This window comes from Dermacentor albipictus, chromosome 2 (assembly GCF_038994185.2).
Source record: "Dermacentor albipictus isolate Rhodes 1998 colony chromosome 2, USDA_Dalb.pri_finalv2, whole genome shotgun sequence".
Lineage (NCBI taxonomy): Eukaryota > Metazoa > Arthropoda > Arachnida > Ixodida > Ixodidae > Dermacentor > Dermacentor albipictus.
The window spans coordinates 10667595-10685720 of NC_091822.1; the positions used below are offsets into that span (position 1 = coordinate 10667595).

At 43.3% G+C, this 18126-nt stretch overlaps 1 protein-coding gene and 1 long non-coding RNA gene across 5 annotated transcripts in view; one reads left to right on the forward strand and one right to left on the reverse strand.

The window, feature by feature from the left end:
* The window catches only part of LOC139055871 (small G protein signaling modulator 2-like), a 291580-nt gene that overhangs the window by 183365 nt on the left and 90089 nt on the right, over positions 1-18126 (reverse strand). The window lies entirely within an intron of this gene.
* Positions 451-7886, forward strand: LOC139055872 (uncharacterized). 2 transcript variants are annotated; one of them, XR_011511956.1, is made up of 4 exons: positions 451-654; positions 1844-1986; positions 2160-2288; positions 3132-7886. It is a non-coding gene; the product is annotated as an uncharacterized lncRNA (long non-coding RNA). The 2 variants fall into 2 exon arrangements; XR_011511957.1 differs by lacking the exon at positions 1844-1986.

An 18126-nucleotide genomic window follows, 5' to 3' on the forward strand; every position in this document is an offset into this window, starting at 1 on the left:
AAAAAAACGAAAGAAAAAGAAAAAGCACCCAATTACTATTTAAAGGCCAGAAATCTGCAAATCAAAAACAGAAGCAAGCTCAAAGCATGCACAAAAACTTATGATTTCGTCGCCGCCACGGAGCCCCGAAAAGCACGTTCATTCGCCACAAAACTAAACCAAAACCTTCGCGTGGCCTCTTTCGAACGCGCCACCGTTCGCGTGACCGTACGCGCTAACGAACAGGCGTTGGGATCCAGCATGGGGCGAACATATTCGGGTGCGACTGTTTTCACAACAAATCCGTGCAGGAGCGGAGCCTCGCATCGATGACGTATCACGTACCATTTTCTTTTTTTTCCCCTCTGTTTGGCGGCGCGGTCGGTGTGCGGCGCTTCAGTTCGGATCAGCTCACCCCACGTGGGCGGGAAGTTGGCGCGCGTATCATATTTACGGCGTGCATTGTTTTGTTTCACACGGAATGCAACGATGAGCGAGCCTGACCGACAGAAGGTGATCGAAAAGTACCTCCAAGGGTTACATCATCATGAACACGGCTACTCCCATGGCTACCTGAAGTCAGACGATGAGATTAAGCTTTTGAGAGGTCCTTGGCTGTTGTCAACGAGAGGTATGCTGTGCGGACATCAAGAGACCTGAACAAGCCGTCTAAATGTAAGCAGTATCGACTGCTTCTTAATGTTTCGCTCCACGCATAGATTTATCATTGTAAAACGAAGTAGTAATTTTAACCAGGGACTCAATCTGGCAGAACCAACCCGCCGTGGTTGCTCAGTGGCTATGGTGTTGGGCTGCTGAGCACGAGGTCGCGGGATCGAATCCCGGCCACGGCGGCCGCATTTCGATGGGGGCGAAATGCGAAAACACCCGTGTGCTTAGATTTAGGTGCACGTTAAAGAACCCCAGATGGTCAAAATTTCCGGATTCCTCCACTACGGCGTGCCTCATAATCAGAAAGTGGTTTTGGCACGTAAAACCCCAAATATTATTATTAACCTGGCAGAACGACTTGTTTTCAGTTGCGGTTAGTGCGCAACACTAGACAATTGATTCATCTTGATTTGCCTTTTTGAAGATGGGGTTATATATTGTTCTGGTTACCGGTTCAGAGTTCCCCTAGCACCTATTTAATTCGGTTTGAGTGGAGTATTGTTCTGGTTACCGCGACATGACCCGATTTTGAGAAATTCCGATAAACGTAAAATTAACAACTGTTATTTTTAGGTTTTTAGTCATGATTACAACCGCGCACGCAAGGTAACCACGAATACAAAAAAAATGAAAGGTCTGCCCCTGTGCTCTTTACATATTTGATTTGAATTCAAGACAGAGCTGCGCTTGGGCGTTTGTTTTGTATGCATGTGCACTTTTTTTTGAACAATGAAAAAGCAATCGCGCGCAACACGAGACACTATTTGCGGTAGGGCTGTACTCCATGTCGTGACACGGCCGTGTGTGCCATCCGTGGTACTGCCAGAAGTGTGAATTGGACGTCTAGAGCAAGACATAGGCCTGATGTTGAACTCTGTATATGAGCTGAAGCTGCAGCGTCGAGCTTTTTGTCGTATTATATTAAAATCCCAAGGCCCAACCAAACTGTAGCATGTTCGTGCTGCTTTTAAGTTCTCACTTTTTAAAACCATACAAAAAGTATGGGTAATTTATAATAATAGTGATAATTATTATTCCCGTTGAGGAGAGCCAGATTTTCTTGCTAGAGGCAGTGCATCTTAGTTTCTTTGCTGCCATTACATTACACAAACTAAAACTGGATTTGATATTGCCCTGTGCCATGCATAAATCTAGGCACCTTCATTAAATCATCTTTATTGCTTATTTTCAGCCAATGTCATCTTCTCCATGATCCACTCCGGGTGCAGAGTCTCTCTAGACAATGTACCGTTTGTGGTTGTCAAAGAAACAGTCATAGTCTGCATATTTGGTACGGAATACTACAAAAAGACTCGAGAAAAAAACAAAGACCACGTATGTTACATGATGATGCACTTGCGAACGTTTCAGTGTCATGCAGGTATCCAGCAGCGTTCCAAATTTAAAGATTGTTTACATGCAGTGTAAAGAGGATCTACTGTATGTTACTTTAGGTTAGGTTACTTTAGGTTTACACCAGAAATAAATATTCTTGATTTCATTTACAGGGTTCAAGCACCACTGACTGGCCTAAGGAGGTGTACAAGAAGAAGCGAATGAACCTTCAAGGCACAAAGAAGAAAGGGTGTGCAGCAACAATGAATTTGAAATGGATTGAATTGTACCCAGATTTCCAGGTACGTAATGTGCAACCACAAGTAAAAAGTGTTTGCAGTTTATTTTCTGGGCACCTTTATCATGGCATTTGTGTCTGCAAGCAGACACGAAACAAGCAGTTTTAAAACATTACTACATTGTCCTTGCAGTGGCTCGTGAGGAATTTGTAGCTGACTTCCACTATCATTGCTTCTACTTCTGGTGATAGTAGGGAATTTTAGTAGAGGGATCCGATATGGATGCCTTCTCTCCCCTCTGACAGCCCTGAACACGCGTTGTGCATCGTTATGGTATCGTTATCGGGGCTAAGGAACGGTCTGGTAAAACTCCCCAATCTCGGCTTTTCCTGTTGCTCTTGGTGCGCAGTGCAGGCAAATTTGTCGTGGCATAAGATGGGGCACGTTAGACTTGGTTGACGTATGCTCAATGAAAGGTTTGTTTGAGCTAGTTGGTTAACTAGCTCAAGCAGCAATGATCATTATGGTTAAAAACAGCGAGCCAATATGAGGACAAAGTGAAGACGAGACAGCACTGAACTAAAAACAGAAAGCTTATTTCCACTATTTCCAGTATATATACGAGTACAAGAGGGAAATAGCAAAAAAAACAGTGCGAAAGATAAAGAGTACAACACATACAGTCTCGGCATCCAAGCCGAGGCTGTATGTGTTATACTCCTTTTATCTTTCGCACTGTGCTTATTTTGGTATTTCCCGCTTGTATATATAATGGGCAAGTGGAGATAAATTTCCAGCTGTTAGTTCGGCGCTGTCTTCTGTCTCGTCTTCACTTTCTTCTCATCTTGTCGCGCTGTTTTAAACCATGAAGTATGCTCAATATACGTAACAATGCCTACTTTCTAGGTGGACCTTCCCCAGCCATGCGGCCAGACAAAAGAGGGTCGGCTGAAAGCAGACAAGGCCAAGCAGCTGCAGGAGGTGCTTCACGCAGAGCAGCAGACTGTGGCCAAAGAGACGCGGATATACATTAAAATTGCCAACTGCGGTTCCCATCGTAACCATGCTTTCGAGGACATGGAAGCTTTTAGCCAAAACATGGACAGGAACATTGCTGAGCGAATTCAAATGTTGGCAAGGGAAGGAATTACATCTGTATCAGATGTGAAAAGTGTCTGCACTATTATGTGCACGACGTACTTTTTTCAAACAAGGAAAAGCCTGATAGCAGCTGCAGGGCCTTTTTCCCAACACATCGTGATATCAGCAACCAGATCCAAGCTGTTCTTAAGAAAGACCGCTTCAGTACAGTCGATCAAGAAAATTCTAGCATCCTTATTGAAAAGATCAGGGGTGAGCAACCCGAATCCTCCATTTTCTATCGGCCATATGCAGCACGCAGCTGCGTGGGTACCAATGACTCGAACAACGTGGAAGAGAGCATTGCCAGCGAGTGCGAAGACACGTTGCTGTTCTGCTTCCAGACAAAGTTCATGAGAAAAATGCTTAAAAAGTATGGAGCGTCAGTAGTTTGCCTGGACGCAACACACAATACTAGTGATTATGCCTTACCACTTTTTTTGCTTGTTGTGAAAACACCGTCGGGATACACACTAGCTGGTGTGTTTATCGTACAGTTTGAGACAACCCACATCGCTGATGCTTTAGACGTTTTCAAGCAGTGGTGTGATAACTGGTGCCCACAATACTGGATGGTAGATTACAGCAAGGCAGAAATAAGTGCCATCACGCAAGTGTTCCCAGAGAGTCAAATCTCTATCTGTGACTTCCATAGACTACAAGCATGGCAAAGGTGGCTGCGCAGAAAGGAAAACAGTATAACCGATCCGGATGATGCCCTGAGACTCGTGAAACGCTTTGCCAATGCTTCAAATCAGGATGAGTTTGACAAGGCATTTGAAGTCCTTGTCGCCTCAGAGTATTGGAAAAACGAAAAATTCCGCTGTTACTTTGAAGCAGTGTGGCTGTCTGTAAAGGAGCTGTGGGTCATGTCTTACAGGCTGGAGTTTGATGTTGTCTTGACCACAAATAATGGCATTGAGGTCAAAAACAGGGTGTTGAAGACACAGTATGTGAAAAGGGCCAGTGGGAAACGATCGTTAACATCCCTAACCACAACTGTCGTCCATGGCTACCTTCCCGACATAGAAGTGAAATTCCATGAGGCAGCAAGGAGGCAGTCATCAGTGTACAGACAGTACAGCGAAAATATTCCTGCATACCTGCACAACCGGCCTCACGGGTTTGTTAAACATATGCTGAGACGGCTCGTTAACGCAGAGGAATACAGCCACACAGACATGTAATTAGGGACCTAAGCCATCAAGTAAGAATTCTGCAAAAGAAAAATGTAGACCTCGAAAACAGAAGCCGTAGATCGAACCTCGTGTTTTACGGGATAGATGACAATGATCGGTCCGAAACATGGGAACAATCTGAAGCCTTGGTAAAGGGTATCTGCGCTACAAATTTGGGAATCGAACTGCAGTCGGTTCAAAGGGCACATCGGGTTGGTCGTTTTTATGAACGGAAGAAAAGACCTATAATTGTAAATTTTTCATCCGATAAAGAAAAAATGGCCGTTTTGAAGAATGCAAGCAAGTTCAAGGGCTCCTCTTACAGTGTAGAACAGGACTTTTCATTTGAAACTCGAGCAGTGCGAAACAAACTTTGGGAATACGGCAAAGTAAAGAAGGCGGATAAGAAAAACCAGGTTAAGTTGAAGGACGATAAACTGATCATAAATGGCAGAGCGTTTACATGGGACGATGAGAAGGAAGAAGTTATTGCCCTGTCAAAACGGTGACGTACAAATGATATTTGCTCTATTTATCGTGATTTAGTTATTGCGGTGGTAAATTGCCGTAGCATAGTCAACAAGATAGATGAGTTTGCAGGATTGGTTGAGTCATTAAAGGCCGATATAGTGTTTGGTACTGAATCCTGGCTAAACCCATCCATTACTGATAGCGAGGTCTTCCCCTGCAACTATACTGCGTATCGCAACGACAGGCCGGGTCATGGCCGTGGTGTTTTTATATTAGTTCATTCGTCCCTTTCGTCTTCGATGTTGAACATCGGTCATGACACGGTCGAGTCGGTTTGGTGCACAGTTACACTGGCTAATAATCTTTCTTTTGTCACTGGAGCGTTTTATCGATCACCATGTACGGATTTCAGTGTTTTAGAATTACTGTACGATATCGTTTCGGAGGTATCTGGGCAAATAATACTGCTTGCGGGTGATTTTAACTTACCCGACCTAAAGTGGGAAAACGGTACATGCGAGTTAATGAGTGCAAACCGTATTAATCTAGAAATGAGGAACCTGGTTGATAGCTTTGGCTTTTTTCAGTATGTCCTCGAACCCACACGAATTAATAGTACCCTAGATCTTCTCCTTTGTAATTCGCCAAATTTAGTTGGTAATGTTGATGTCATTCCAGGTATCAGTGATCATCGGGTTGTGGTGCAGAGATCAAAACGAAAGTACAGCGCATAAAAAAGTGCATCAGCAGAAAAATTTTTTTCTTTGAAAAGGGCGATTATTCATCAATTTCTGATAAACTTATTGATTTTCTTCCTGTTTTTGAATGCTTTGCGGAGGAACATGAAGTAGAATTTTTATGGAGCACATTTAAACAAAAGCTGTTTGACCTTACAGAGAAGTTCGTACCAAGTATTGAATCGGCTAGACTCCAAAAGCGTCAGAAATCGTGGATCACCTTTCGTGTATTGAGGTTAATTAAAAAACGAAGGCATGTGTTTCAAAGATATAAAAGAACAAAAACACACGCGTGTTTTAAAAGGCTACAAGAATTAACACGCGAATACAAAGACCTGTCGAAAAAAGCAAAAGAACAGTATCTTAAACGATTAAATGACAAAATGAAAATAAATCCTAAACCGTTCTGGCAATATTTGAAGGGATGTGGGTCTGATCCTGTTGGAATAAATGAAATTATTTACAATGAACGCATTCTTACTGACGATGCAGAAAAAGCGACATACCTAAACAGATATTTCCAATCAGTCTTTCTTTCTCAATCTGCATGCAGCCCAAAATCATCCAAAAGCAACGTCCCTCTTATGAAACCAATCGAACTCAGCGTTAGCGGCATTGAATCTCTGCTAAAAAACCTTGATGAAAGTAAGGCTATTGGCCCTGACGGTATCTCTCCGAGAATTTTAAAACAGTGTTCTCACGCCATCTCGCTTTACCTTTACTTAATATTTCACAAGTCATTAACTACTGGTCAGATGCCACAGGACTGGAAAATTGCAAATGTAGTCCCTATTCACAAGGCGGGCTCTAAAAAAGAAGTTACTTATTATAGGCCTATCTCACTTACCTCGATTTCGTGCAAGATCATGGAACACATAATATATAAGGCTATCATGGAACATCTAACGGACAACACATTGCTTACAAACAGACAACACGGATTTCGCAAGGGGTTTTCATGTTCGACACAACTGATTGAATTTTATGATGACCTGGCGTCAGTGGTTGATATGGGTGGACAAATAGACTGCATATTTCTGAACTTCCGCAAAGCGTTTGATACTGTCTGCCATTCTTTACTACTTCATAAACTTCGTATGCTAAGTATAGATTCTAGTGTTTTTAGCTGGATAAAGAACTATTTGTCAAGTCGCCGTCAACGTGTGGTCCTAAATGGTACTACTTCAGATTATCTTGAGGTCACATCAGGCGTCCTGCAAGGATCAGTTCTGGGGCCTCTTCTTTTTCTTATATATATTATAATATTAACTTAGGTATTGACTCTAACATGCGGCTATTCGCAGATGACTGTATTGTGTATAGAAAAATCGATAATGAAGACGATGTTCTCAAACTGCAGGCCGACCTAGATCGTATTTGCGAATGGTGCCCAAAGTGGAAAATGAATTTGAATACTGGAAAGTGCGTCCATGTGCGGTTTACTAAGCAGAAAAATGTAATCGATGCCAGCTACAGTCTAATGAATAATATATTAAGTACTAAATCCAAGACTAAATATTTGGGCGTAATGCTGTCGGGCGACTGCTCTTGGCGGGCACACGTGGACTATGTAGTTGGCAAAGCGGCAGTTGCTCTGAATTACATTCAAAGAAATTTAAAATGCGCAAATTCCAACCTTAGAAGCACGGCGTACCTAACTTGTATACGACCTATTTTGGAATATGCTTGTACCCTATGGGACCCGTCACAGATATGTCTGATAAATAAACTAGAAAAAATACAAAACAGAGCAGCCAGGTTCGTCTTGAGTAGGTACGGGAGGAGGCACAGTTGCACAGCAATGAAAACAGAGCTCAACTGGGAGTCCCTGTCGTCTCGCCGAAAGAGGCTGCGGCTAAAGCTTCTGTATGAAATCTATCATAACAAAACTGGAATTGATAGGGAAATGTACTTAAAACCGCCAAACTATATATCGGCACGCACTGACCACCAGTGCAAAATTAGAGAATACCGGGCTAGGACGGGCCTGTATGCAAACTCTTCCTTTGTAAAAACTATCGCTCAGTGGAATGGACTGTCATGTGAACAGGTGTGCAGTGAGAATCAAAATGTATTCTTTTCATGCTTGTAACCCCCCTGCTGTAACGCTTTCGGGCTAAGCGGGGATATGTCTGAATAAAGAATAAAGAGAAAGAGCTGCACACTGAAGGCATGTTCTCGGTTCATTCTGAAAGAAGTGATGATGATGTGTACACAGTCGACTTCACCAAGCCATCGTGCACCTGCCCCGACTTTAGAAAGCACAAGTGCCCATGCAAACACTTTTGCGTTGTTTTTAAGTACAGCGACAGGTGGCGCTTTCCTCTCTTCCGCAGAGTTACCTCAGTCAACCGCAAATTACACTTGGAAGCTGTCTAGAATCAGAAACAGGTTCTGAGATTCCTCTTGTCAATGAGCCCAGCCCTTCTGAAGTGTCTTCACATGCTCTTGGTACAGCAGTATCAGAGCCGGACATTCCCTTTGCCAATGAGCCAAGCGTTTGTCAAGTGCCTTTACAGCCTGTGGTTGCTATGGTTCCTGGGACAGCAGTCCCCTCAGTCTCGGAGCTGCGCAAATGTATAACCGAGGAACTTGAAAAGTGCAGTTCCCTCCTTTACTGCTGCTACGACATTCAAACACTGTTGGAGGCTAGGGGCTTATTGCAAGTCACCTTCCCTAAGTTGGCTGAATCTGTGGCACAGAGTTCTGGCCTTCACATGCGGGGCTCACCGACAAAGGGATGCTCGCCTCTGAAGCCTCTTCCAAAGAGAAGGCGCCTATAGTGTGCTGTCACTCTGCCATTGATTCGTTGATTCTTCACAGGAGCTTTGGCTCGGGCTGCTAGGAAAGGGTCAGGGGAAAATGTTAGAGATTGCCACTCAGTGATTTTTTTTTCATTTCTTTAAGGAATTACGAACTTTACAAAACTCAATTTTTACCATGCATAACTTGAGCTTAAGCATAGTGTTTTAACTACGTGTAAATATGTTTTAGAATGTTTGGAGCTTTTAAGAATAATGTGCTATGTTTTATACTAGACTCCATTATAGTCATGTAATTGCAACATTGGCAACGGCTGTGTATGTGTAGAAATACTGCCTTAATGTTTCGTGTCGATGACTCAATTAATTGATTCTGTAAAACTGTTTTTAGGCTTGTGCTTTCAATGTATGTGTATAAAACTGTTTGTAAAGTTGCATCCCTTCTGTACTTCCATGAAAGTGCTTGCTTTTCTACTTCCCTTTTAAAATTTTAATATTCGCAACTCCAGCAATTCATGCGACACCTAGCGGCAGTAGGGAGAAACGCCATACGGAGGTCCAGTCACCGTGTGTGCCGTAGAGGTTGCTGTCGCGGACGGAAGAATGGAGCTGCTAGTAAAGAAAAAGCGAACGGCCAAGCAGTTCTGCTGTGTTCCTCGGTGCGTGCCAGCGAGATGGAAGGGCAGCGATATTTCCGTTCACGCACTTCCCTCCGAGTCGAAAGGCTGAAGCCGCAGAACCAGTGGATCGCTAACCTCCGCATCGGCAAGGCTGTGACGCTGACAGTGACTGTTTGCTCACGGCATTTTGCACGGGATAATTTCTCCTTACCAGGTGAGACACTATTGTGAACTTGTGAACTCGAACCTAATGCATGACTATTGTGCGTGGCCATTATACATGTCGCTGTGTCACCTTATGTAAACACGTTTCATATTGCCAGCACTGGCGATTGGGCTATGCATAATTTGCTGCATATGTTAGCCGCAACGCGATATTCGAGCACAGGTTCGAGACATGTCACAGCGGTTTCTCCGAGGAACGTCTCCACTGCACTCGTTACCCACATTGGCTGTAATTAGAGCTCATGTTCGACGCTTCACAGCGGTTTCTGCGAGGAACGTCACCTCTGCGCTCGTTGGCTACACCCGGCTGTAACTCGGGAGGCTTTTGATGCCCAGCACGTCTCGCGCAACTTATACGGGTGTCGGAGATTCAAACGTTTACGAATGATGTACTAGCAAGTTCTGGAAGTGTTGAGTGTAAACGTGCCACGTATGTGGCATGCTAAAGCGGAATAAATATCATGCATGGCGCGGATGAACTTGCAGCACAGGCGCACTGCACACGGGCACTTCCCAGCGCGACTGATTACGAATTTGCCACTTGCACTTGAGAATCTCTGACGTGCTCAAGAGTGGCCATATGACACTGGTATTTCGCACCGACGGCGAGCCTATCACGTTCATTGCAGAAGTTTGCCACTTACGCGACAGCCACATGTCAATTTTACACGCGTTTGCTAGTTGCGAGGAAAATTTACGGCGTCCGCCGTCTACTGACGTGTCGCATATGTATGTGCAGTATTAGTACCTAAGGTAGCTTTATCTGTGTTATAAAATCATCCCCAAGTCAGTGGCAAAACTACTCCGGTCATGTGGTGGTGTTTGCACCTGTGTACTTTGCGTTATGAGCATCTTTCAACTACGTTTTGCAGATGCTCCATTCGGTGTACAACGTTGCATAGCCTTGCACACTCAAACCGTGCCTCATCTCCTTGCAAATGCTTTGTTATAAATATTGTGGCCTTGTTTCTGAGGTAAAAAGAAAAAAATTCTGGGTGCAGCCCATATTGAGGCACAATAAAGCATAAACAATTCATTTATTTTTTCAGATGTAGCATGTTAAAGACAGCGGCTGAAAAAATGCAATACCAACTGAAAGCCTACCAAGGACGTCATGTTATGATGAGAACAAGGATGCTCATATGAAAGAGCTTTCACTGGCAAGACTTCACCGACGTGCGTATCGGTCAGCCAGAGTAAGTCAATTTGACTGCATGGTGCAGCACTTATAGGCTTATGGTACATACACCATGTCTACAAGCATGCAATAGATGTCAACACCTTTTAATGCACTACAGAATGAATCAAGCAAAGAAACTGCTGCCTCCCCATTAGAAGCAAAGGCGTTGCCTGATGTACCTGTCAGCACGACCACCATGGTAAATTGGCTGCCTGCAACTTGTGCACACATTGCTTCACCACTAATTCCTTGGGATTAAACTCTGACATTGCAGGACGATTTCCCATCCCCTGACAGCAACAACATGGACCAAATAAGTGACAAAGGAAATATGGTAAGTTCTTTTTGTATATGTATGTGTTGTGGTAGCTGTATTTACCTAGACGTTGGCATGCTTTCTGGATTTACATCGTAAAAGCATTGTAGCACGTGGTGTGTGATGGGTGCACATTAACTGCAACTTGTGCACACATTGCTTAACCACTGGTTCCTTGAACTGAACTCTATCTGACATTGCAGGACGATTTCCCATCCCCTAACAGCATGGACCAAAGCCTTCCAAACACCATAAAGGACAAGGACATAGCAAATATGGCAATTTATTTTTTCTACATATTTGTGATGTGGTAGCTGTCTTTACCTAGCCGGCAGCATGTTTTCTGGATTAACTTCGTGAGAGGATTGTGGTGTGTGTGTGGTCTGATGGGTGCAAATTAACTGATGCAAAAACCCTGGCTTTCCTACTTTCAACATTGAATTTAACACATTGACGTGCATTATTGGAATGACAAAAAGAAGCTGCATCTCGCATCAGATATGTCAGACATTATAACTCTTGCTTTTGTTTTGTGACAGGAATGTGCTTGCCAACCTGGCCCCCGGACATTAATGGCAGAGTACTCAAGAGAAGAAAAAGACGTGGCAAATTTCCTACTAGAAATGGCTTCAAGGATAAGGCTTACAGAAAGCAAGGCTGTCCAAGTGACATCGGGTACTTTTCCACAAAAGTTTGTGAACACGATAAATAGTAGCAACGTAAATACATTCACAGGCCTGCCATCATTCGATGTTCTGAATGCTCGTGTGACATGCTACACAAAAATTCATCCACTTTCAGGACGGCACCAGTTATGTGTAAAAACAATTGCATTGACATTGGTGAAATTGAAGCATAATATTTCCAGTGCATTCTTGAGTCACCTTTCTAACTGTTCTCTAACTACATGTAGCAACATAATTGCAGAGACTGCTCAGTTGATGTCTGAAATTTTAAAAGTAACTGTGGCTGTGCCACCAAAAGATGATGTTTAACATTTGCCTGTCTGTTTTAAACACTTCAGTAATGTGCGTGTCATTGTAGATTGCACCGTAATTCCTATTAGCCAGCCCAACTGTTTGCGATGTGCATTACCGACCTACCCCTTCTATAAGAAAGGTTTCATGGTTAAATATATGGTGACTGTTACAAGTGGTCTTAATGCCTACATAAGCCAATGATATGGAGGCCGCACCTCAGACAAGGCCCTGTTTGAGCAAAGCTGCCTCGTCAAGAAACTAGACCCGATATCAGATGCCATAATGGCAGACTGTGGCTTTCTTATTGATGGCATTTGTGCGGACAACTTAATTGAGTTAATCAGGTCTCCATTCAGAGAGCAAAAGCAGATTTCAAAGGGTGATTCACTTAGGACACAAAATATAGCATCAGCAAGAGCTTATGTAGAGCGTGCTATACAGCTAATGAAAATATTCCGTGTTGTCAACAAGAATCCCATGGAGCATGGTGGGATTACTTGACGACATTGTCATAATAGCTGCAGGCATCACAAACCTTTCATCACCGATTTTAGCAACACATCGATTTTTGTGAGTCCTGCATCAATACATTTTCCAAACGTATTATGTGCATCGTAAAAGTGGTTCGTGCTTTCCATGCAAGGAATTTTAAAAAACTTTACAGGTGTGGAAGCGCCATGTTCCTTACCAGCAGAGGTGAAGCCAGCGCTTGCCCTTATTTTACATTTGAAATAGACCTTCGTTGGGCTGTCCTCTAACAGATCAAGTGGTTTGGCTCTGGTAATGTAATTACGTGGCTAATTAGAAACTAAAAGCATGTTGTTCCTGTCAGAAGTCCCCAAGGCATTTCTGTAAGGAATGTCTTGAATAAATGAATAAAGAAAGAAAGAAGGAAAGAAGTATTATCTTCCTCTGAGTATTGATGTTCGTTATTTCTGAAACAATTTACCAAGAATTTCAGGCTTCATCTTAAAACCAGTAGCACTAAGATACACGTCAGCCAGTCTCTGTATGGCAAAATAAGTCACGTTAATGGGGTTGAGACATCAAATTTTCGGCTTGCGCATTCTTTGTTTCAAAAGTTTCTTATTGCTCCAGGAAGCATGGTGCACACTCGAATACTCTTATATTCTCAGTAAATAAGTTAATATCGCATTATTTATGTGAAGAATTTTCAATTTCGGTTTGTGGGCGCAGAGTTGGACAGTGATGTCAATGTCTAGGAAGCTTGGTCACGTGGGCCCACCAAGCTGTGACGCGCACACTGCTGCATCGTCTGGTCTCGCACACACATTCTGTACCAGTGCAGGCAAACAAAACCACGCCGACAGTTGTCTTGGCTAGCTGCGGCAGCTCCAATTATGACTCTACGACTGACGTGGCTCATTGCCCTCTAGACTCAAGCCTCTCTAGGCTTGCCCGGTGCTGTGGGTCACCATTCATTGCACGTCACTCTAATGTGGTATGACATCACCAAAACTTTCGTTGTGCTTCCAACGCAGTGACATCGGTGTCAATCGCGGTAGCGATGGGCTTCGATCACGAGAATGAGCATTTAGGCACTCTTTGGAAGAGAATGAAAACATACTTTAAACTTTTCTGTGTCTAGCACTTCATGTTCAGTGTCTTTGAATACAGAGGAAGCCTACAGTATGCTGTTTATAGCCTCAAAATTTCGTGTCTCAACCCCTTTAAACTAGTGGGAAGTGTGAGTAAAGCACTTCTTTTCCTTCATTGAAAAGTAATCTTTTATAGTGCCCCTCCTAAAATGGTGGTGTTGGTTCACTTTTGGCACATAGATTCCCCTCCAACAATTTTTTATATTCCTTGTTTCCATTGTGTACTTACTTACTATAGCCTGTTCTAATGTTTTGTTTGCTTTTTTTACATCTCCACAATCTTGTGTATTGTTGCAGCCCATCTGAACTTAACATGTGTTGCTACGTTGCCCAAGTTTAGTTTTCTTTGTTAGGAAAACTTAATTGTGCATGGCCTCGTAAGGGCCCCTCACCAGGCCCTATTGCAAATTTTGGTTATACACTGGTATATGTAAGGTGTCGTCTAGAAAGCATTTTTTTCGAAGATTTTCAAATTAATTCACCCGATGTCACTTGGACAACGTTGGTTTCTGTAAGCCAAGTACCTGAAGCCATTTCTAACAGGAAATTTGCCACATCTTGGGAAACGGAAGAGCCTGTCCTGTTACCATGCTGCCAGAAGGCAAGCGTTACTACCAGCAGACATTTTGTCTCTGCCTCTACTAGGGTGCGCTAGTGTTCTTTCCCTGCCTTCTCCAATACCAAAGCGAAAAGGCCATGTCACATGAATGTGTCGTACCCCACATTTTTAATAAAATTCTTCACAATTCCAGTGGCACGTTTGCATATTTGGCATTAGATGATTCACCTGAAGTCATGTGCCATGGCTGGCGACATTTCAAGTCGCCTGTATTGCATAGAGGCATTTGTGCGTGTGACCTTGGCTCCGTCAAAGCGTGGCGGCCTTGAGAGTAAGTGCGGTCTTCTGTTTAGAAATCCCGCATTTTTCATGCCACTCAGCCATTTCATACTATTCAGACACCGTCGTTGCCATGTGATCTACATGCTGCACTTGTTTGCATTGGCCAAACCTGCAGACTTCAACTTCAACACACTTTTTGTAAATTAGCAATGCACATTCTTTTGCAACTTGTATTCTTCATTGAAGTGCTGATTTACGCTACGCATTCTGATGCAAGTTTTCATATTATGGTAATCCGAGATATTTGCAGTTCACTTATGATCTGTGTGCATAGAGTTGTGGTTATTCTTCAATGGCTGTTTGTTGTCCCTTGCCTTACTTGTATTTTTTTTACGAAATAAACCACATGTACTCAATTTTTTGTTCACTGTACTCAGTGTCAAGGTGTTTGCCTCATACGTTTTACTCAAGCCCATTCTTGTTGCACTTTTTAGCATATGAGGGTATATCTTGCCAAACAGAACATGAGAAGTAACATGGAACGGTGTCAAACCTGCATACGATGAGTATTTAAAAAGTTTGGCCACCAGAGTTGAGTACCCTGAAAGAATGGTCTGATTCAAATGACCCCAGCTGCTATATGTACCCTAATTTATGCTTCTTCCCAATTTGTTGAATACAGTGCAAATGGCTGTCTTGGGAAGCGTTACTAAACCGCTGGTAATACAACATGGGGAGACACTAGTGCAGACTTAACATCAGTGAATGATAATTATTGAACTCCAGAGAGCATATAGAGCTGTCCTTACTATCAACATATCAATAAATGGAAAGTAAGTGACATAAAAGTTTAACATGCACTTAAAGCACTTAACAAACACTTAAAGGGGCACTGAAACACTTCCAACTGATCATAGTGACCTCACTACAAAAGGACATCGCCTGCTGCAAAAATTTTTCGAATCATTGAAGGGTAAGCGGAATTAGTAGTTATTGCACCGATGCATTGCTTTCTCCTTTTGTCTCAGCTAGTGTGCCGGAAGCTACACGGTGCATGGCAAGGGAGCAAGGTCCTGGTCAAGTTTTTTTTTTTTTGACACATTGCTACTTGTGGTTCAGGCATGTGTGGCACTCTCTAAACGCGAGATGGACGCCTGGAGCTACATCACTTACAGAGACCAATCGATACACACGGCTGTCTGATCGTCCTGCAAACAGAGCTTGTGGTGGTCGTGGTATCTATATTATGCAGCATGCCAGTTTCAGGGCCCCTTTAAGAAGGGCACAAACAAAGACAACAAAAGTTGATTTCATGAGTTCTGCCCGAGTCGCCACTGATATCACGCAGTTGCTCGTGCACAAATTGTGAAACAATAACGTATCAGCCATAGGAAACGAACAGTCATGTCGGCAAAAAAAAGCAGGATATGTATTGTGATAGGTAACCTTAAGCGCCACAGCACAAAGTGAAGCTAAGTTGCAGTTTTGGCACATAATAGGATCTCTTCTGCTTAAAACGGTGCACGCACATGAACATTTCACTTTATACGATCTTTGCAATATGAACAGCATTGAAACGCAATGTAGAGATGAAACATTAAAGGGACTGACAACTACACCAAACGTTCCAGGATAAGGTGCCAGGAGAAACAGCCGAGATGTGCTAGCACTTTTGCGACAATCCAGCAGTGCACGAGCACTTTGCCTCCACGATCGATGGGTCCCGGAATGCGTCGGTGATTCTCACCACAATCTCGTGCTGGTCCGCTGTCACGCCGGAGGTTCGCACACACGCGCGACCACTTCTACTTAATTACTCACTGTACCACTGGTACCGACTAAAATGAGGTGCTCGGCGTCCACTACCCGTTCTCCCCCCACAAAACAGCGCGAATTAAGATCGCAGTGCAACAAACTTCATATTTTCACCAAGGACAGCGTACGCAGCTGTACGCGGGACGTTGTTGACCAGGTCGTGTTATTGACGAGGACCTCCGTAAAGCCGCCATACTGCACAGTGTAACCAGACCGGGCCAGGCTTCGCAGCGCCCCCTAATGTTGATTTGAGTTGCGAATAGCAGCTATTGTATATGAAAACATGTTATTACATTTTTGTCTGGTGGTTACTTCAAGAAAAGTTCAGTAGTGTGCTTGTAATATGCATCGACTGTGAATAAAGCACATTTGAGAGAATGCCTAATGTGCACCAAGAGTTTATTTTGAAAATGTGAAGCATGGTTACCTACACAGTAGAGCAATTTCGCCAAGAGTACTTCAACAGTTGTGACTGAAATTAGAGGCTGGGCAAACTGGCCATTTTCGAGGGCAATTATGAGAACTACCCTTTCAGCGAAATGTTTTAGGTATACATACTGATACTAGTGACTTGAGGGAGCTATTTCATTATCCATACTTAAAGCATTTTTCAATGGCACCCTATGGGAATTGGGATATAAGAAGGGGTTGCATAAGGAACAGGAATGCACAAGAAAATGGGCAATCGTCTAAACTTAGCATTTATCAGCTAGTATGTTTCAATTAGACTCAACATATACTTTAGTCTCGTGGAACTCGAAACAGTCAATGTTGAGCTGTCTAGTTTTTGACCATCATGTCACGAAAACATGCGACCTGATGTATGGTGCATAAGTCGTTAGTATGGTGCGTACTACATAGCCGTTCTACGGAAAGGGGAAAAGTCTCATGAACCTTCTTTTTTGCACCTTGGAGGTTCATTCACATTTTCTCGTACACCTGCTTCGGCCAGTCGGTGGTCAGTGGTGCTTGAATCCTGTAAATTAAATAAGGTACATTTATTTCTGGTGTTTATACATGCATGTTAAAAGACACACAGGTCAACTGTAAGATCATGCGGCTTTGGTAAGTACAAACAACAACAGTGAAATGCTTCCATAGTTCACACAAGGCATGTAGCCAGGATTTTGTTTGGCTCGCAACTACTGAATGAGGGGGGAGGGGAAAACGCCACAGGTGGGAGAGGTGGTAAAGGACGTCCCAGCAAAGCGGAATATTTCTTGGGGGACTGGGCCACTCCAACCACTGGCTATGTGCCTGGTACACAGCCATAATGGTCTTTTCCTAAATCTATTCATTTACTAGGAACAACCTGAGGGCCCTGAAAGGGGCATTGTATAAGGGAAAATAAGTCAAAAACACCTGTCGCGAAGTATACTCTTTACACTGCTTCCACACAATCTGAGTTGGAAGGCTGCTGGACGTCTGCATGAGAGTGAAGTGTTTGCAAGCGCATCAATGTAACATACCTGGTCTTTTTCTCCCTGAGCCTTGTTGTAGTATTCCATTCCGAACTTGCAGACTGACTGTTTCCTTCACAACTCGAAATGGCACATTTCCCAGAGGGATTTGACATCCGCAGTGGATTGTGGAGAAGACGACATTGGCTGAAAATAAACAATAAAGACGATTTAATGATGGCGCCTAGTTTTATGCATAGCAGAGGCAATATCGAATCTGGCTTTAGTTTTTATATATGGGCAGCAAATAAACCTAAAGCTCTGCAATTCTGGCTCTCCTCAGTCATAATAATATTAATATTATTAATTACCGAGACGTTTTTGTGTGGTCTTAAGTAACAACTTGCAAGCAGCGCCTAAAAACCAACATGTTACAGTATGGTTGGGCCTTGGCATTTTAATATAACACGACAAAAAAGCTCGACGCTGACGATTCAGCTTCTCCTATACAGAGTTCAATATCAGGCCTATGCCTTGTAGCAGGACCACGGATGGCACAGACGGCCATCTCAGGACATGGAGTACAGCTATGGAGGCTGTTCTAACCACATAGTAGA